Consider the following 22,649-nt stretch of genomic DNA (forward strand, 5'->3'; position numbering starts at 1 on the left):
ATTCACGGAAAGTCGAAGCATCGAAGTAAAATTATGCTAATTGTGGTAGTTTCTTCTTAATCCAATATCTGCCTGTATAGCACTTTGTAAAGAGCTCTTTAATCTTTGCTAATAAATTGTCATTTAAGAAGTGAAGACGTTTGAAGAGGAACGATGTTTATATCTTATATTTTATGTATTCAGTCGAACGTTATGTAGAATGGACTGTAACTTCATGTATGTACTCACATATCTACATCTACATCCATACTCCGCAAGCCACCTTCATCTCTCAGTGCACCACTTATTATTATCAGGCAGTATTCTTATAAAGCTTACATAAGGAAATGGACTCATACACATCTCGCTTCAGTTTGCACAGTGCGGCTGGAAGCACTTTTGCCTGAAGGAAAAGCGATTGCTATGATCCTAAAATTTCCTGTGCCTTGTAATGTTTGTAATATTCGATACTGAAATCAATGACATAGGTTTTCGTAGCAGCTGATGGTGGCAAAATATTTTCGATAAGTATGTGCAAGCTGTAGGAGATCACCTATACAGCGAAATAAAAGATATCATGGTTTATAGTTCCTTTCATGGTTTCCTGGCACAACAAAACACCACACGTATTTGTGGTCGACGTTATTACACATTATTGCACTGACAAAAAAAAAAAAAAAAAAATTAAGCACCTAGAAGAAACGGTCGAACGTCAACGTAACTTTGTGCATTTACACGTCATCGACTGGAAAGTTCGTAGCTCGTGGTCTAGTGGCTAGCGTTGCTGCCTCTCGATCACGGGGTCCCGCGTTCGATTCCAGGCCGCGTTGTCCTCATCATTTCATCATCCTCATAATTCGTGACAGTTGCTAGACTAGATTGTATAAAAATTTGGATTTGTAAAAATGCTACTTTAAGTGTCTCATTTCTTAACCTAATTTCTTCAGCTTCACCTGATTTAATTTGACTACATTCCATTATCCTCGTTTTGCTTTTGTCGATGTTCATCTTACATCCTCCTTTCAAGACACTGTCCATTCTGTTCAACTGCTCTTCCAAACCCTTTGATGTCTCTGACAGAATTACAAAGTCATCGGCATACCTCAAGGTTTCTATTTCTTCTTCCTGGATTTTAATTCCTACTCCAAGTTTTTCTTTTGTTTCCTTTACTGCTTGCTCAATATACAAATTGAATAACATCGGGGATAGGCTACAGAGCTGTCTCGTTTCCTTCTGAAACACTGCTTTCCTTTCATGCCTCTCGACTCTTATAACTGCCATCTGGTTTCTGTACAAATTATAAACAGCCTTTCGGTCCCTGTATTTTATCCCTGCCACCTTCAGATTTTGAAAAGAAGTGTTCCATTCAACATTGTCAAAAGCTTGATTTTCTAATAATTGAAATAGAATCAACACCCTCTCAACCCGTACAGTTTCATTACGTTTCCCCCTTCATCTCTCAGTGCACCACTTATTTTTATCAGGCAGTATTCTTATAAAGCTTACATAAGGAAATGGACTCTTACACATCTCGCTTCAGTTTGCACAGTGCTGCTGGAAGCACTTTTGCCTGAAGGAAAAGCGATTAGATTCACAACAGCACGAAGAAAAGAATCCAGTTGTACACATTCCTTACAATGTAATAAGGAAGATATAATAGTACCTCGTTTGAATTTTAAGTCGAAATAATTTAATCACTACAGAAAAAGAAGTTTAGACACACTCTGTAACAACTGGTAAACAACAACGAAAACGTATAAAAAGTTAATATATGTACATACAAGTGGCGCTCATCATGAATAGTAATTACAATATAAGATGAAAACAGCACATAAAAATTAAAGCACAAGTGCACCACAATGAGTGCGAAGCAGTCTTGGTGGGAAGGAAAAAGGGTCATACGTTTCTCAGGGAAGTGACAGAAATGTTAAAACTTGTACTGACAGCGGAAGCTACATTGCAAGCTCTCGTTAGCACTGTAATTTAAACTGCAGCATCCGTTCAAGTTCTCAGAACTGCAAGGAGCAAGTTCCGTCAGCGGATGTGCGTCCGTCCTGTAACTAATTCTTCGAAGTGAAAATTTCTGCTTTGCTCAGATGCGCTTCAGGCCGTGTTTGTATAGACTGACTAGGAACATTTTAGGGTTCTACTGGAATATTGAATACCTGCAAATAACTAAGATAAATATTGCATACCGATGACCCATACGAAATGGGCAATAACAGCTAACAAAGAGGTACTTCTGACTATACCTATGACACATTTCGATATCTCGACATGTTGCTCTTATTATCGAATTTATGCGATGCGGATGATAATAGTTACACTATTAATCCTGCAGTAAAAATGTTCTACATTTAGTGAAATACACCATCATAATTTGCGCTGCTTTGGGAGTTATTTTTATAGTTACCTGGGTATGGCACCGTGTCATATTGTAAGTAGGCTGTTTAGGTTTTTCATTATTGTTAACGCCACGTAGCGCTCCGTATGAAAATCACTGGCTGTGCTGTGTGCAGTCAGTGGCTAGTTTGCATTGTTGTCTGCCATTGTAGTGTTGGGCAGCGGTAGCTGGATGCTAACAGCGCGTAGCGTTGCGGCAAATGGAGGTGAGCCGCCTGCAGTGGTGGACGTGGGGAGAGAGATGGCGGAGTTGAAATTTGTAAGAATTGGTGTCATGAACTGATATATATATTATGACTATTAAGGTAAATACATTGTCTGTTCTCTATTAAAATCTTTCATTTGCTAACTATACCTGTCAGTAGTTAGTGCCTTCAGTAGTTTGAATCTTTTATTTAGCTGGCAGTAGTGGCGCTCGGTGTATTGCAGTAGTTCGAGTAACCAAGATTTTTGTGAGGTAAGCGATTTATGAAACGTATAGGTTAACGTTAGTTAAAGTCAGTTAATTGTTCTAAGGGGACGTTTCAATATTATATAAACTGTCACTGAATAATACTGAAGATTACGGTGGCCTTCTCCGAGTCTGCTGTAGATATAACATAGTGCCTGACAGAAAATATTTGTGCTAACTGCGTGCAGAAGCCTACAGAATTGTACTCCTGACCATGCTTCCAAAAATTTGACTGAGCTAACTCTTCATTTCTATCATTTCTAAGTTCTTATGTACATATATGAAGCTTGCACAGGATAGAGTAGCATGGAGAGCTGCATCAAACCAGTCTCAGGACTGAAGACCACAACAACAACAACAACAACAACAACATGTATTTTACATGGTAAATAAGGCTTTCATATGTATCAGATGTTATACATATATCAAAAAAATTTGCATCACCCCGGTTCCCAGAACTCCTGACTGTGGATATTGTATCACAGACACAGTCCCTTTAACTGTTCAGAGATGTTACTAAACCCACCCAAAGATGTGAACAACCATGAATGAGCAGCGCCTATTAGACGGAGGGGGTATAACAGCTTATCAGTTCCAGTCATTCCACGAGGAGGGACCTCCCACGTGGTCTAATGACTGGCACTGGTCGGCTGTCGGACTTGGCTGGCGTTGTCTGTCAACCATGCCTAGACGGTCAATACCGCGGTTAGATCGCGTCCACATTGTAACTTCGTGCCAGGGATGGCTCAACAAGTGCAGGCGTCTCGGAGTGAACCAAGGCGATGTTGTTCGGACATGGAGGAGACGTAGGAACTGTCGATGAAATGCCTCGCTCAGGCCGCCCAAGAGCTACTACTGCAGTGGATGACCGCTCCGTACGGATTATGGCTCGGAGGAACCCTGACAGCAACGCCACCACGTTGAATAATACTTTTCGTGCACCCACAGGACGTCGTGCAATAGGCTGCACGATGTGCAACTTCACTCCCGACTTCCATGGCGAGATCCATCTTTGCAAGCACGACACCATGCAGCACGGTACAGATGGGCCCAATAACATGCCGAATGGACCGTTCAGGATTGGCATCACGTTCTCTTCACCGATGAGTATTGCATTCAACCAGACAATCGTCGGAGACGTGTTTGGAGGCAACGCGGTCAGGCTGAACGCCTTAGACACACTGTGCAGCGAGTGCTGCAAGGTGGAGGTTCCCTACTGTTTTGGGGTGGCATTATGTTGGGCCGACGTACGCCGCTGGTGGTTATGGAAGGCACCGTAATGGCTATACTACACGTGAATGCCATCCTTCGACCGATAGTGCAACCACATCGGTAGCATATTGGCGAGGCATTCGTCTTCATGGACGACAATTCGCGCCCCCATCGTGCACATGTTGTGAATGACTTCATTCAGGATAACGACATCGCTCGACTAGAGTGACCAGCATGTTCTCCGGACATGAACCATATCTAGCATGCCTGGGATAGACGGAAAAGGGCTGTTTATGGAAGACGTGCCTCACCAACCATTCTGAGTGATCTACGCCGAATCGCCGTTGAGGAGTGGGATAATCTGGACCAGAGTGCCTTGATGAACTTGTGGACAGTATGCCACGACGAATACAGGCATGCATCAACGCAAGAGGACGTGTTATTGAGTATTAGAGGTTTCAGTGTGTACAGCAATCTGGACCTCCACCTCGGAAGGTCTCGCTGCTGGTACAACAAGCAATGCGTGGTGATCATAAGCAATAAAAAGGGCGGAAATGATGTTTATCTTAATCTCTATTTCAATTTTCTGTACAGGTCCCGAAACTCTCTGAACGGATGTGATGCAAAACCTTTTTGATGTGTGTATTTTCCCTTCGTTCAGTTCACAGGAGGAAGAGGAGCGGAGAAACCGACTGCATGTTTATTCGTCCGAATTATTATTACTCTTTGCTTAAGTGTTATGCGGATGTGTATGCAAAGCTGCACTGAAAGTAAATTTCTTTGAGTTAATCTGCGTCTGTATGCGTCCTTCGGTTAAAGTTTGTCAGAATTTCAGTAACACTCGCGTGCACGTCAAATATGTGATCAACTGCACATCCGTTTTTGGTACGCTGTCTAATCCAGATACCCCTATGTAATGCAGAACTGACCAACAGATGCTGCTATTAAAGTAATGGGGAGTATTGCATCGTCAGTAGAAAAGCAGTAACAACAGAATAGGGTGATCAGGAGAAGTCAGCCACTTTGAACGTTGATGTCATTGAGTAACAGATCGTAATATCAACACCAATATTTTGTGTCACCAGTGTATACGACAGTGCTGAAGATTTTTGAGGCGATGAAAAAATTTCCAGAAATGACTTAAGCCTATATGTAAGAACTGAAAAAAGACTTATTATTATATTGTGACTCATTATTATGTTGTGACTTATTATTATATTCTGAAATGTAATTAAATTCCAACAATATGTTTTATTATTTTTATAACCAGTTTTCTACAAAGAATAATCATTCTACAAAGATAATCATTCTACAAAGATAATACTACTAAAAGAATGTATTTATATTGTATTGTCTGTGAGTTTTTTTTTCTTCTGTTGGCCTCTATGGCATATGAAGCGGCTGACATAGAAGATAAGCTGAGGTCTGTTCTTTTGAATATTGTAAAAGATAGGTTTAAGTGGTCAAGAGAAAAATATAACGTATAATTTACTAAATAGGATTCTAGTGTGCGGACTTTTAATTGTAACTAGATAACCAACTATGAATGTTTCAAGCTTTGTGTCCGCAGCAGTCTAGACTGTGCTTTGTCTGCCGCCATTACGTGAGCATATGGAGCGGCAATTTCAAACTGCAGAAATAATCTGACATTAATTCTTTCGATCGATATTGTAATGTTTGAATACCAAGGACAAAAATCTACAGGAATTTATTATTTTTCTATTCTAACAGTGAAAATAACATTCAATAGATCTTAGGTAAATGAAATAATTTTTTAGGCTGAAGCATAAGATTAATTTTTCTCAGAGTAAACTATCAGTGACTTTAAATAAAAATATGTACGACACCAGTGTTGTTATGGGAAGAGATTGTCGTGTGATATATCAATTATTTCGTGCATACATTTTAATGTCACTTACTGAATTAGTGAAAAAGCATTTCAATATTTATTTGTATGACAAAATAATTTATTATAGCGGGCTCAACAGCACATAAATAAAAATTATCAAAGATTATTTCTTTCTTTCAGATAATACTGTTATTCTTGCTGCTACTTTTTCATGTTGTTTGTTGTTGTGGTCTTCAGTCCAGAGACTGGTTCGATGCAGCTCTCCATGCTGCTCTATCCTGTGCAAGCCTCTTCATCTCCCAGTACCTACTTCTACCTACATCCTTCTGAATCTGCTTTGTGTATTCATCTCTTGGTCTCCCTCTACGATTTTTACCCTCCACGCTGCCCTCCAGTACTAAATTGGTGATCCCTTGATGCCTCAGAACATGTCCTACCAACCGATCCCTTCTTCTGGTCAAGTTGTGCCACAAACTCCTCTTCTCCCCAATCCTATTCAATAAGTCCTCATTAGTTATGTGATCTACCCATCTAATCTTCAGCATTCTTCTGTAGCACCACATTTCGAAAGCTTCTATTCTCTTCTTGTCCAAACTAGTTATTGTCCATGTTTCACTTCCATACATGGCTACACTCCATACAAATACTTTCAGAAACGACTTCCTGACATTTAAAGCAATCCTATGTTAACAAATTTCTCTTCTTCAGAAACGCTTTCCTTGTCATTGCCAGTCTACATTTTATATCCTCTCGACTTCGACCATCATCAGTTATTTTGCTCCCCAAATAGCAAAACTCCTTTACTACTTTAAGTGTCTCATTTCCTAATCTAATTCCGGCAGCACCACCCGACTCAACTCTACTACATTCCATATCCTCGTTTTGCTCTTGTTGATGTTCATCTTATACCCTTCTTTCAATACACTGTCCATTCCGTTGAACTGTTCTTGCAAGTCCTTTGCTGTCTGTGATAGAATTACAATGTCATCGGCGAACCTCAAAGTGTTTATCTTCTCCATGGATTTTAATTCCTACTCCGAATTTTTCTTTTGTTTGCTCATACGTTTTAAAATAACACGTACACACCACCTCAATAACTTTAAACAGAACCAAAACCCATTACAAGATCCATCCCTCCTAACGCTGCCCATGTCGACTATTGGTAATGTGATTGTGAAGTGGAAACTCGAAGGAATAGCCACAGCCAAACAGAGACCAGGCAAAGCTCATGCACTGACTCACACGGACCGTCGAGCAGTGCTAAAGGTGGTTGTAAAAAATCAAATGACGAAATCAGCGGAAAGAAACAGTCGTGAGTTCGAAAGTACTACGAGCACGATGACTGTGCGTAGGGAGGTAAACAGAATGGGGTACAGTGGTCGAACAATTCCTCATAAGCGGCACATTCTTATAGACAGTGCTAACCGAAACTTGAGATAGTGTAAAGAGCCCCGCCGCTGGCAGTGGAGTGATGCATCACGCTGTATCCTGTGATAGGTGGAAGGGTTTGGGTTTGGCGAATGCCTGGAAAACGTTACCTGCACCGTATGTAGCGCCAACAGCGAAGTGCAGAACAAGTGGTGTTAGCGTATGAGGCCGTTGTTCGTTCTCGGGGGTGGGTTGTTTGGGGGAAGAGACCAAACAGCGAGGTCATCGGTCTCATCGGATTAGAGAAGGACGGGGAAGGTAGTCGGCCGTGCCCTTTCACAGGAACCATCCCGGCATTTGCCCGGAGCGATTTAGCGAAATCACGGAAAACCTAAATCAGGATGGCCGGACGAGGGGTTGATCCGTCGTCCTCCCGAATGCGAGTCCAGAGTGCTAGCCACTGCGCCACCTCGCTCGGTCGTTCTCGGGGCTTGGTTCCGTTATTGTGCTCAAGAAAACGCTAAATAAATACATCTTACACCATAGTGTACAGCAGAGGAATAGTTCGAGGATGATGAGCCTATCAGCACGACAATGGAGTCTATCATAAAGGAACATCTGTGAGGCAATGGTTTGTAGGCAATAACATTCCTGACATGGACTGGCCTGCCCAGAATTCCGCCAAAAACCCAACGGAACACCTTCGGGATGAGTTAGAACATCGTCTTCGCTTCAGACCGCAGCGTTCAATATCGCTAGCTTCTCTGGTTTTGGCTCTTCAGGATGAATGCTCTACCATTTCTCCACAGACATTCAGGCACCTCCCTGAGAGAGTCCCTAGCGTTAAAGCCGTCATAAAGGCGATGGGTGGACACAACCCATACTGAAGTCCTCCAATACGTGTCAGTATGTTTTTGACAAGTTTGTTTGTATGACTACTTTTCGTTCAGCTTGGCAGGAAATCATGTAGTAGAGCAAAATACCAGTGCGGCTCGTAAAAGAATCTTTACGCAATCCGACATTAGATACATATATTTTTCCAGCCAACTACCACTTGTTTAAGCAACGGTAATAGCTACGAGGCAGCTGCATGTCCCCACGTTTTGTTCTTTTCGTGACATTTTTTGAGTGACAACAGCTAAATTATTAACGGTGTGGTAAAAATCTGTGACACTTTTACGTTTAGTGAAATTCACCTTTGTAGCCTTCATGCACTGGGAGTTATTTATCGCTCTTTGATTCAGGAAGGACCCTTGTCGAATTCTGACAAACCAGGGTATATAACTGACGATATAGCGTAGTAGATTTATCTGAAAAACGTTTAAATTTGCAACTAGTACTGAAGACTAATTTATTAACGCATAACGTGAAGTGTTTCCCCTACGTCGCGTGCACATTCTGTAAAATTAAAAATAAAGCAGCAGAATAAAAGTGGCTTGAAGCATTTGGGAAACTGAATTCCGTGTTCTCAATTTACTGGAAACAGAAAATAATCTGTAACCAGTGCGTCCCATCAGTTATAACCAGAGACTGTAAGATGTGCAATTCAAAAGAGAGGAATATATTAGGAGGAAGATAACAAACTGAAGAAGTTGACATATTTTTACGGGTCTCATACTCAATTTACTTCAACTACTGACCGATACGATTCTGAATCCACTTATATCGTGGTTACTTTCAGTTTTTATTGTTGTATGAGTGTACTACCACTTAAAGAGTGAGACTTGGTAACATCTTGTGTGAACTGTTAAAAAGTCTTAAAGAGAGGGACTTATTTTACAGCGAAAGCCGGTGTATTAAAATACAAGGTATTGAACATGAATAATAAATAGCAAACTGCAATTTACGACAGACTTTTTAATTATATTAAAAGTAATGTATCTATTAGTTTTCTACGGCAAGGCTTTCTGTAACTGCAGTTTCGAAGAAACTAACGCAATGTACTTTGCCTGTGCTTAGGTCATGACTGGAGGCGTTGCGTCAATATCTGAGAGACGATTACGAAGTGCTGTGAGCAGCAAATTTGGGTTCTCTGCTGTCAGCTATTTGCGAAACTACTGGGAAAAAGAGAGGAAGATGATTTCCAACTGCCCTAGACCGTGAAAACATGTTGTGCAAACGCAAAGCATAAAATCGCTTACAAGATAATATCAACAGCGGGGATTTCAAACAGGAAAAGTAGAAAGCGCTACTCACAATTTCCGCGGGAACGCCATCAGTTTAACCTCTCGTTGTTATATGCTGTGAGACGTACTACTGCAATAACAGAGTTTATTTATATTCACTGTCCACATAACTTTTTTAAACTAATTGTAAGACACGGACAATGACAAATTGTAGCTTGTGGCTGACAGAATACAATAATTACTTTAACCACAAAATATTCGGTTACACCGTAGATGAATTCTTGAGGTTAGTTGCTCGTTTACTTAGCGTTAGTGTTTGATAATTTCATCAAGTCGTGAGTTAACGAGCATTGCGCTCTCATTTAAATATAGGGCAGAAACAGTCAGCCTACAGGAATTGTGAAACTAACCCTGTCGTCCAGGACGGCGTGCCACAAAGGGCGCGGATTCACCACGAAATGGGGAAATTCACAGGCGTCTATTATCTATTGAGGCCTAAGCGCTGTAGTGTGCGAGTGAGACAGACGAGAACCTATGTCGTAGGAAAACCCAGTATATGCCCTTTGTGGCCAAGGAGGTGTAGCAGCGTTAAATACGGCGGACCTAATATCCGCCATAAAGGGGAACATTTATGAAAACCATTTAATTCTGTAGCAGTGCAAGGAATGAAGCCACAGTAATTTTAATCTGCCATCCTCCACAAAATTTCATGGTGATTGCAATCAAACCTGAATATTGATCATATCTATAATATTTAGAATTTACTGTTACACAGAAATTAACAAGTTTTGTAACAAAGACCTGAATGCTAAAATCTGAACGCTTTGGTCGGTCTTAACGATCGACATTTCATATAGAAGCGCATCATTAAAATGACAAATGTTGTAAATATCAACTGTGTAACTTTATTTGTTTAAAAGATATAGCAAATTTAAATTATCAGTATTTTCAGTTAAGCATCAGATCATCATTTCCTCCACCAAAACACACTGATCGATGACAGCATGACGCCTTATAGAGTCATTAGGTAATAGAATATTTGTTGTAAAGTTCAGTGCATAATACTTACTTTTGTTCTTTATTTATTTATCAGAAAGCACATTGGTGCAAGGCTACTGACCGTGACATTCAAAGCTAAGAAAGAAATTGTATTGGTCTTACGTAACAGAATTTAACGTTTATTATGTAATGGATATTATTGTCACTTTATTTAGAACGTGTAAGTGGTCCAAGCTTTGATTGTTTAAATACACTCCTGGAAATTGAAATAAGAACACCGTGAATTCATTGTCCCAGGAAGGGCAAACTTTATTGACACATTCCTGGGGTCAGATACATCACATGATCACACTGACAGAACCACAGACACATAGACACAGGCAACAGAGCATGCACAATGTCGGCACTAGTACAGTGTATATCCACCTTTCGTAGCAATGCAAGCTGCTATTCTCCCATGGAGACGATCGTAGAGATGCTGGATGTAGTCCTGTGGAACGGCTCGCCATGCCATTTCCACCTGGCGCCTCAGTTGGACCAGCGTTCGTGCTGGACGTGCAGACCGCGTGAGACGACGCTTCATCCAGTCCCAAACATGCTCAATGGGGGACAGATCCGGAGATCTTGCTGGCCAGGGTAGTTGACTTACACCTTCTAGAGCACGTTGGGTGGCACGGAATACATGCGGACGTGCACTGTCCTGTTGGAACAGCAAGTTCCCTTGCCGGTCTAGGAATGGTAGAACGATGGGTTCGATGACGGTTTGGATGTACCGTGCACTATTCAGTGTCCCCTCGACGATCACCAGAGGTGTACGGCCAGTGTAGGAGATCGCTCCCCACACCATGATGCCGGGTGTTGGCCCTGTGTGCCTCGGTCGTATGCAGTCCTGATTGTGGCGCTCACCTGCACGGCGCCAAACACGCATACGACCATCATTGGCACCAAGGCAGAAGCGACTCTCATCGCTGAAGACGACACGTCTCCATTCGTCCCTCCATTCACGCCTGTCGCGACACCACTGGAGGCGGGTTCACGATGTTGGGGCGTGAGCGGAAGACGGCCTAACGGTGTGCGGGACCGTAGCTCAGCTTTATGGAGACGGTTGCGAACGGTCCTCGCCGATACCCCAGGAGCAACAGTGTCCCTAATTTGCTGGGAAGTGGCGGTGCGGTCCCCTACGGCACTGCGTAGGATCCTACGGTCTTAGCGTGCATCCGTGCGTCGCTGCGGTCCGGTCCCAGGTCGACGGGCACGTGCACCTTCCGCCGACCACTGGCGACAACATCGATGTACTGTGGAGACCTCTCGCCCCACGTGTTGAGCAATTCGGCGGTACGTCTACCCGGCCTCCCGCATGCCCACTATACGCCCTCGCTCAAAGTCCGTCAACTGCACATACGGTTCACGTCCACGCTGTCGCGGCATGCTACCGGTGTTAAAGACTGCGATGGAGCTCCGTATGCCACGGCAAACTGGCTGACGCTGACGGCGGCGGTGCACAAATGCTGCGCAGCTAGCGCCATTCGACGGCCAACACCGCGGTTCCTGGTGTGTCCGCTGTGCCGTGCGTGTGATCATTGCTTGTACAGCCCTCTCGCAGTGTCCGGAGCAAGTATGGTGGGTCTGACACACCGGTGTCAATGTGTTCTTTTTTCCATTTCCAGGAGTGTATGTTGAAATGTAAAATAATGCAGAATAAGCTGTAGCCAATCAGATGGACGGGCACAGTAAAGGGAACTGCCCCGGTCAGTTGAGCGAGGATACTCGGCGAGCGGGAATCGCGGCCGGGGACGGGCAGAAGGTGTCTGCTGGATGAGACGCGCAAGCGGACAGTCAGTCGATCTTTAGGCAGCTAGGTAGTGGAACGACTTAGAAAATTTCGCGTTGTGTGGTATTGTGGGACATAGTCTCTGAGGGGTGAGCAGCCGCGCGCCTGGTGTGAACACTAACTTTTCGCGTAGTTAACGAGGTATTTCGCAATCAGATTGTGAATGATTGAACTGTATCAATTGGATGCTCTCGAGTGTAACAGTAACTCTAAATACGACCACTTTCGCTATTAGTTTGCTTTCTGAGCAAACAGTATTGTAACAAAATGGCAGCTCTGTGGCCTACATCATATATGCGTCATTAATTTAGTTCCCGATATTATTATTACTGTTATTATATGTTAAATTAACTTTGTATTTCGCAAACTTGCCATCAGCCAGACAATTCAACCAAAGGGTCACAAGTGTCTAATTTAGGGCGTGTAATGGGACGCGTAGGGTTCAACCCCTCGACGCGTTTGAACCAAGGCATTTCGACGAAGAGGAACCGCTTGTGAGCCCGAATATCTGACGATTTTAGATCGCAACGCTGCCACTCAGCCGACAAAACTTCTTGTGTGCTTATGTTTTAAGTAAAAAAGGAAAAGTCTTTCCTTCGATCTTCCGCTGTTGGTAGTTTCGAAAGGAGTAATTTTACAGGAAAATGTTAGACGTCATTGAACAAGTTAGTGCTTTTAAGATCAAATTAACATGCTATAATTATGATACATGACTATGCATTACAGTGACCTAACAGTTTAGTTCTCTCGCTCCCCGGTATTGATGTCATTAGTTGAAATTCTTTTTCTGTTATTTCATTTGCAATCGCCTGTAGCCATTAAAAATCTAAATCAATGTGAGTTTGAATAGCATGTGATCTTTATATCTAGTAACAAGTGATCTGCTATGGATAAATTATAACCAAAAACAGTGGAATGTTCGTCATACGAATTACGTTATTTGGTTTTTTATTAACAAATCATTAGATAAAGTTATGCTGTTATCAGGAATGGTGATGGAAGAGATGGTCACCAGACGAACTGACCATTGTGTTAATAAATTGAGCTGCTCGGGGAAACACAATGGTAAGCGCCATCGCCGTGTATTTTGCGGTAGATGGCTAATGACACCACCTGTGGAATGCACGATGCAGTAAACTTAGTAGTAGTTCCAAATTCACTCAATAGATGTCAGGGCGAGCTTAATGGTAAGCGCCACTGTCCGTCTGTTGCGGAAACATAATGGTAAGTGACAGAGAGAATGGCGGCAAGTAAAAACATCTCCGAGATTATGGCAACAGTGAACATGGCAGAAGACGAGGAATATACTTCCATTGATACTAATATCTTTGAGAGGGATCCAGAACACATTCCTAACGATTCCGATGACTCAGAGGTATGTTATTTTGTAAATAGACTGTCTTTAGTACCTTTCACAAACATAATGGTAAGTGCATGTACATACCATTATGTTCCTGAAGTACAATTGAAAATTAGGTTCGCCGACAAGTACAAGATGTGTACAGTCCAGATCAGTGATGCGAGATCATCAAGAAGTCGGCTGAGAAGAATCCATTGCTTGTATATAATATGAAAAGAGAGGATTTCTATCAAATACGACACTCTAAAGAAGCGTTTTTCTTCAGAAAGAAGACAGCTGATGGTCGAGATATCAACCTAAGGAAAGTATGTAGGTGGAAGGTGACCGGATATCCATCATCTTTATTCATCAGCGAGACATTTTGTCATGACATTTGGCATGAAATAAGCTTCAGGAAACGTGGAAGGCAAGGACCAGTTCCTACACTTCGACTTAAATACAATGGGCCAAGGCTTATTGAAAAGAAGAAAGTTGCTGACGTCCTGTCGCTCCTAAATTACATACCTTCTGTCCACCATGGGTTTTTCCTGTCACTAAAGCCAACAGTTTTGGATGAAAAAGACATTAGTAATGGGAGTGATGAATGATTTTGCAGTTTAAGTACAGTGTTGAAGACTTACTGCAAAATTTAAAATGTAATTTTCTATCACTATGTGTTGTTAATTGTGTATGGTAATGTAATAATTTTTGTATATTTCATTTGTTTTAGTCAGTCCTGAGCTTCATTTACGTCTGTATAGTAGAAGATAGATGTTAGAATCACTACAGAATAAAAGGACTGTCCAAAGAAAATTATTCAGATTTGCAGATCAATTGAAACTTTAGATGCCCTGTATCTCGAAACTGTGATTTTGGCGCTTACCATTTTGTTCCCCCGAGCAGCTCAATTATTCAAAGTATATAGTTTATTTTATAGAGAAATTTTACTACAACTGCATGCAATAAAACTGATAAAATTCAAGTACTGTCACGCAACAGTAAGCCAAATAGGGTGACTAAATGTTGCTTGTAGAAATGAAGAAATGTTTTTCAATCGTGCTCTCATCATATTTTTGAGGAATTATTTCGACACACCGATATGTGTAACTGCTGGACCAGACTCGACACTTCAATAATATTACTAACCGGTAGCAATTAAGAGCCTTATTTTGTCCGTTCTACCATTTTAGCATATCTTGAACACGTACTTTACACGTAAAAACAAGAGTGATATGAGAAAAATGAGGTAAGTATGGGTGTCAACGACACTGCAGATAGAGAATTACTGCAACATTCTTACACAATAAATGAAACTGATAAACTATTTGCCGGCCGGGGTGGCCGAGCGGTTCTAGGCACTACAATCTGGAACCGCGCGACTGCTACAGTCGCAGGTTCGAATCCTGCCTTGGGGCATGGATATGTGTGATGTCCTTAGGTTAGTTAGGTTTAAGTAGTTCTAAGTGTTAGGGGACTGATGACCTCAGAAGTTAAGTTCCATAGTGCTCAGAGCCATTTGAACCATTTGAATCCTTTGATAAACTATTTGTTTCACAGATCGTTGCAAAGAACGCAAAAGTACCCAGCTGCTAGCTCTCTCAGGAATGTGTTTGCTCACATTATGTTCTAATTCTACAGAAGGTGCAAACAAAAACATATTTCTCTTAAGGAAGTTGTGTGCCTTATGCACAAATAACATAATTTTAGCAAAATTTTTCACATATTTCAGGCGTTTTTGGTAAATTTAAGAATTTGGAAACTATTCGATACATTTCTATCAGAATATAGAAGAACATGTTGTAGATTTTAAGAGCACATTAGTTTTGAATGGAATTAACCATCATTTACACGACTTTTCAACTTCAAAGCGTTTGGTGGTCTCATAGCAGTTGTCCGACAGCAGAAACTATGCATAGGCTATTGTTTTGTTGACAAGAATAGGATTAATGGGTGCAAGCAAGAAAAGCGTACCTTTCGAAAAATGTTGTGATTGAGAACCATACTAACGTACGAGTACGTGGATAATCGTCGTAATGAAAGATTACGATTTCCTCTTTTCTTTAAGAATCACGAATTTGAAAGAATCGCGTAATTTTGAAAATCAACGAATTTTAATATGTTTAAAGCACGCAATTACCGAAGTTGCACCGCAAAATATAGGTACCGGAAGGTAACTACGAAGAAACCCTGGGTAACAGAAGAATACCTCAATCGATCGACAAAAGAAGGAAGTACAAAAATGTTTAGATAAAGACAGAAATACAGCAGTACAATTAACTTAGGAATGAAATAAATTGAAAGTGCAGAAAAGCCAACGCAAAAGTCTGTAGGAAAACTCTGAAGAGAAAGAAATGGTCGTCTAAAGGACTGATTCAGATCACAGAGAAGTTAAAACAACCTTCGGTGAAACTAAAAGCAAGGGCACCGACAAGAGTGCATTAGGAATTCAACCGTTAAACACCCTCTAGGAGGGGGAGGGTTTATCTAGTGACTCGACTGAGGATGAAAGGAATCCAGTATCAGAGACACAGTTTAATAGAGCTTTGGAAAACTTGCGATCGGCGTAAAACAAAGATAACATTCCGTAGGAATTACTGTAATCATTAGGAACCTATGAGTCTGGAGCCATACCATCAGACTTTCGGAAAAATATTGTCCATGTAATCCCGAATACAGCGAGGGTAGATGAGTGCGAGAACTGTCGCACAATGGGATCATGAATGCAAGTTGAGACAAGAATAATATACAGAAGAACAGAAAAGAAAATTGAAGAGCTATTAGATATCGCTCAGTTCACCTTTCGGAAGAGTTGGTGTCGATAGTGGAAGCAAGACTTCAGACAAATCAAGACATGTTCAGGATTTGCTGACCTGGAAAAAGTGTTCGACAACGTAAAATGGTGTATTCTTCTCGACTGTCTAGACATGAAACGTAAAAGTCGACAGTCTGTATTTTATTAAGAAACCTTAACGGTGATCGTCAGGATTGAGCAGGATCACGCTTCTGAATGTCAAAAGCATAAAAATATCGAAAGTAACGAAACCTGATCGCTGTGAAGAGGAGAATAATCCATTAGCAGATGGAGAACTGAGAAATGGTATCCATCAGATGAAAAGTAATAAAGCCGCAGTCTTGCATGGCATGAATTCGGAGCAAAATGAAGAACTTTGTCCCCTTAACTATCAACGGGATCCCGAAAACCATGTGTTGTTAGAATGATAATTCCAAAGACCTGGCAGAAGCCAAAAGTCATGAACTTGCTTAAATTACGGAAAGAACCCAGTAACATAAAGAACTTCAGTTCTGTTCCACCTGTTTAAAAATCTAGAGAGAATGATTTCGACTTGAATTTCTGATTTCGTCGACAGGAAGATCACTAAAGAACAGTCAGGTTTCAGATCACTAAAACGATGTTCCAGTGAGACCGAGTACACCGAGGAAGGGTATGACAGAGAGCAAGTTACAGCAGTTGATTTTATCTACCTGACAGCTACTTACGATGTAACAAAGAGCCTGTAAAACTAAGGACTACCGAGTGAGGCATTTTATTTAGTGTCTTTTGCAGAACAGATGTTTTTTTTGTCTCTCTCTAAATGACAAAAATAGCCGATGGATAATATAGAAAAGCGACCTTCCCGAAAAAAGTGTGTTGGCTCCGATATTATACAACATATTCGCTGAGGTGACAGTAGTTGTGTGATAGCGATATGCACAAACACAGAAGGCGGTAGTATCGCGTGCACAAGGTGTAATAGGGCAGTGCTTTGGCGAAGCTACCGTTTGTACTCAGCTGATCCATGTGAAGAAGTGTCTGACTTGACCATGGCCGCCGGCCGCGGTGGTCTCGCGGTTCTAGGCGCGCAGTCCGGAACCGTGCGACTGCTACGGTCGCAGGTTCGAATCCTGCCTCGGGCATGGATGTGTGTGATGTCCTTAGGTTAGTTAGGTTTAAGTAGTTCTAAGTTCTAGGGGACTGATGACCACAGCAGTTGAGTCCCATAGTGCTCAGAGCCATTTGAACCATTTGACCATGGCCGCAAGACGGACATTAACAGACTTTGAACGCGGAATAGTAGTGGGAGACGCTTGAGACATTCATTTCGTAAATCGTTCGGGGATCCAACATTCCGAGATCCACAGTGTCAAGAGTGTGCCGAGAATACCTAGTTTCAGCCATTACCTCTCACCACGGACAATGCATTGGCCGACGGCATTCACTTAACGACCCAGAGCAGGGGCGTTTGTGTAAGTTGTCAGCGCTCACGGACGAGCAACACTGCGTGAAATAACCGCAGAAATCAATGTGTAGCCGCTACAACAGCGCGGACAAATTTGTTGTTAATGGGCTATGGCTGCAGACGACCGACGCGAATGCATGTAGCACCTTAATGTGGTTCCTGATCATATCGATTGGACCTAGACAGCTGGAAAAACCGTGGCTTGGTTAGATGAGTCCCGCTGCCAGCTCGTAAGAGCTGATGGCTACCTTCGAGTATGGTGCAAAGCCCTGGAGCGAAGCTGTCAAGAAGGCACTTTGCAAGCTGATGGTGTCTCGGTGGCTGGTCCCGGCAGAGGTTCGAGTCCTCCCTTGGGCATGGGTGTGTGTGTTTGTCCTTAGGATAATTTAGGTTAAGTAGTGTGTAAGCTTAGGGACTGATGACCTTAGCAGTTAAGTCCCATAAGATTTCACACACATTTGAACATTTGGTGTCTCGGTGCGAACTGTGTTTACATGGAGACCATTTTCAGCCTTTCGTGGACTTCATGTTGCCAAAGAACAGTGCGCCATGTCTTCGGGCCACAGTTGTTCGCTTTGGGTTTGAAGAACATTCTGGACAATTCGAGCGAATGATTTGGCCATCCACGTCGCCTGACATGAATCCCAGCATTTATGGGACGTAATCTAGAGGTCAATTTGTGCACAACATCCCACATCGAGAATATTTTCGCAATTATGGACGGCTGTAAGCAGCACGGCTCAATATTTCTGCAGGGAACTAGCAACTACTTGTTGAATCCATGCCATGTCGCGTTGGTGCGCTACACCAGGCAAAAGGATGACTGACACGATATTAGGAGGTATCCGATGACTTTTGTCGTTTCGGTGTACAGACGGCATGTAGAAGGTATGCACCAGGGACAACATCGTCCGCAAACTGACAAACATCATGTGGGGAGCGCAGTCCAGCAACCTAGGAAGTCCTCGATTAAAACTAACAAACGCAGAGATGACACCAGCACTTTTGTCATAATCACCGTGCCGGTACGGGCGTGGATGTGCTCCATCCTGAAAAAAAGAATCTCCTGTTGACGAGTTCACGAGAGACAGAGCACAAGCTCCCGATGAGGAAGTTAGATTACGGGTACAAGATGGCTGGAAACCTTCCTGTGAGATGTTGCCTGAATATTAGCATCAGCATGTACTACACACCATAGAAATTGTTAGAAGGAAGTAAGCCTTCACAGCATCAAACAGTGAGTTATACCGCAGTTGGAGTACGTTAGCAGTAAGACTCAAAATTTCTTTTAGTTAGTTGGTAGCATTTGTTGTGGGGAGCTTGGTATTTTCACTGCGCTCTCACCAAACCGAGTTGTTCACCCACATTTTTAATATAAATATTTTAAGAAGTTGGGTCTGGGTAGGACTACCCACTAACACGAGCCCATCGAGGTGATATAAAGTGGACGAAAGCGATCGAGGAGTAGTGGTTTTGAGAGAAAAAGGGGGGGGGGGTGAAGAAAGTGCCAAGGCAAGTGGCAAGGGAAAAATAAGTCTACGATAGTCCTGACGCTAAGAGCAGTAGCGTGTTTTCTTGCTTGCTGCGACCGATAGTGCAAGGGTTAGGTTATGGTTTTATTTGGGTAAACCTCGCAAGCTCGACAGCAATGGCATAGTTCTGATTGGTAATAAAGAGTGTCCGAACAATGAGAGGTACTGCGCAGGATGAGCGCCGACAATATCTCCAGGGCTAGCTGCAGCTTCTGCGTACCTGTAACACGAAATGGTTGTCACGCGAGTGCTCGATTGGTTATAAATCAGTAGCACAGTGTGAAGGCTGTGTGGGTTTTGTTTGTGTTTAGTGTGCAAATTGGATTCTCTGCTGTTGCTGGTTGGGCGGCTGTGTCACTCACCTGGTAGTTCCATTCAGCTTGGCTGAGATGCAGGGGTTCGCCGATATTTGCCTTGTTTATGTTTCTTTAGCTTGCCACAGGGATTTAAGCGTCCCTAGTAAGGAATGTCTTTGGGTGATTATGTTTCCACGTATGATTGTGGTCGTATTTCCGAGATCCAAGATGAAGGGCTCGTACAGTCATATGGAGGGTTTTTTGAATACCTCCGAGAGAGTATAGAGCCTCTGTTCATTGCGAAGGTCCGCGGTGCGTGTGCATCGTGGAGCATTGCTTGTGATACGTAGCACCTTGTTCTGTGTGACCTGAAGGTGACGCAGGCATGTTGGAGCTGCGTAACTCCGTATTGGAGTTGCATACGTCGCCTAATCAGTGTAATATACGTGGACTTCGACATCCTTCTGCTCAGTGTACTTTACCTGTTCAGCATTGTGTACAGTTGTCTGAGCCAAGCGAGTGGTCGGTTGACAACGTATTGTATGTGGTTCGCCCAGGTTAGTTTCTGATCCAGCCAGACACTGAGGTACCTAACATTATCAGGAAAACATACTGGGCGTGTGTGTACAGTTATTTGTCTGTAGTGTTATTTGTCTGCAGTGCTGGTATCTGTGTAGCTGCTTCGGTCGGCGTCGACGGAAGTTTAAACCATATTCTTCCTCGTTTTAGCGTACCCACCTCACACGTGGTGGTGTCAACAGTTTAATCCGCCTTACGACACGAGTTTAGTACACTAATCACGGCGCGTCTTACGTCAGCGCATCCTTCTCTGCAACCGCTGGAAACGCAAACAAAAATATCCGAAATCTGAAGCAGGCTGTTCGCCGCTCCGCGGTGCACGTAATCTGCCTCGGCGGTGCGGCAGGAGTATCTAGCGTAGACACAGCCGCGGCTGGCCTATGGCCTGACCCAGTCTAGTATATGCCCTGCGCCTTTAGGTACAAACAGCAGAATGCCGACTCTGCAGTTAGTCTCGTCTTTACTCACAGTCCACGAGAGGCACCGTGCAGACGATCCCATTCCTGCGACGTTATTACGCAACAGCTGGAAAAACATTCGGCGCGACTGGCGTCTGGAGACTTGTACGCAATTGGGGTCAGTCCAGTGGCGATTACGGAGCCGGTGGTCCGCGCACGTCCTATTTTCGACATGTGTACGTTTTTACCGATTTTTCTGTCTAGTAGGTGACGTCTGGGCGCGATAGCTTTATTTCGTGCCATAATTTCTGCAGACACAGCGTATGCTTCGTGTCCTCATAAACACCGCGTCACTCTTAGCGAGCGATAGTTCTACAGGATGTCCTTTAGGGTTAAAATTATACAGATGCTAAAGGATCCTAAACTAATGACTTTGAAATATGAAACTGATGGTCGGAAAAGCGATCATCTTAAAGTCACGAATGAAAATTACACAAGGTTACACGAAGATTCCTTGGCCTGAAATACTGAAATACTATCAGTTGAAGCATCTGTCAGACGCATGCGTCTATTGTACGAAAGACATTCAATAAAAGAGAAAAACTGATGGAGAAATGATATTCGTATCTCTGGAATGAGCAGAGGACAGCTGACGGATAAAAACTGTAGTGTTAATAACGTCAGTACAGCATTTAACGATGGTGTGTCTGCTTGAAGTTTCCACAGTACTTGAACAACGTTCAGTAATCTATAACTTGCTCCTGAGGATGAGAAACAAGCTAAAATCATTTTTGGAATAATTTTGCAATGCGGTGATAGATGCGTGAACTGCGGACGTTTTGATAAGTGGGTAGAACAGTTCGAAAACGGTCGAATCTCAGTGACTGACGAGCCAAGTTCTGGCCGGCCGGTTGAAGCGTCAGCTCCTTCGCTTGAAACCCGCATTGACGACATTATGAGGTCCACCATTATCACCCATCAATATGAAGTCTGGGCCGACAGCAACTTGCAACAACTGGACATGAGACCCCAAGATGTGTCACGATACCTGACAAAACTTGCCATTCATCCACACGATTTTATGAAGAGGTGTTCGAGTGGTCAACATAATCCCTGTCCACACTATAAGGAACCCTCCTCAATATCGATCTCTTTCCACAAAGTTTGTATCCCGAAATGGTGTTCCACATTCCGTCCAGATGCGAATCCGTCGAGAATCACTCTCTAGACGAAATCGGGACTCATCTCTGATAAGAACACTGGCCCACTGTTCGACTGTCCATGTGGCATGTTGACGGCTCCACTCTAGACGTTCCCTTTTGCAAAGACGAGTCAGAGATACACAAACAGCAGGTTTCCGACAATAAAGGCCACGCTGCTGAAGCCTTTTGTACACCGTTTGCCTCGATACAGCACATCCGGTGAATGTTGAGAGGTCAGTTGCTGTGCAGTACTGGGCGGTACTGTCGTGCCCTCACAGTCAAATAACGGTCCTCTCTTCCTGATATCACACGTGGTCGGTCCGGCTCTGGTCTTCGGGACACAGTTTAGTTCTGTGTAAACTGTCGCCACGTAACGATTCATATTAAGCCATCGCGACTGCCCTGTCTCCATTCTTCCTACGGCGCTCCACCTCAGAGAATCTAGTCGGCCTCTTCTCTGTGCCACACTGCACCGTCTGTGACTGTGGGCACAGAGATTATGGATGTGGGACAACTGGGGACATTTCATAAGTGCCCTGACATCATCATTGGCGTGGTTGTCCGTTGACTGGGATTTTCTTAATGAGCAATATAACCACTTAGTATCACTCTGCCTGACGCGATGCAACCCGTCTCCCTAGTGCAGCCCAGAAATCATTCTGTCTAATTAGGCCGATGACCGTTTCCTTGTATGTAATTACAGTTTCCTTTATAACTATCAGAATTCTGCTTCGATCTTCGCTAGTGTAGTTACTCGATCTCCATTGAACATAATTTTTTGGGTAACGAAACATAGTCCTAAACGTTTTCCATTAAAACAATGTCACGTTCAAATTAAATTTCTTTC

The sequence above is a fragment of the Schistocerca gregaria genome, chromosome 1, assembly GCF_023897955.1.
Source record: "Schistocerca gregaria isolate iqSchGreg1 chromosome 1, iqSchGreg1.2, whole genome shotgun sequence".
Classification (NCBI taxonomy): domain Eukaryota; kingdom Metazoa; phylum Arthropoda; class Insecta; order Orthoptera; family Acrididae; genus Schistocerca; species Schistocerca gregaria.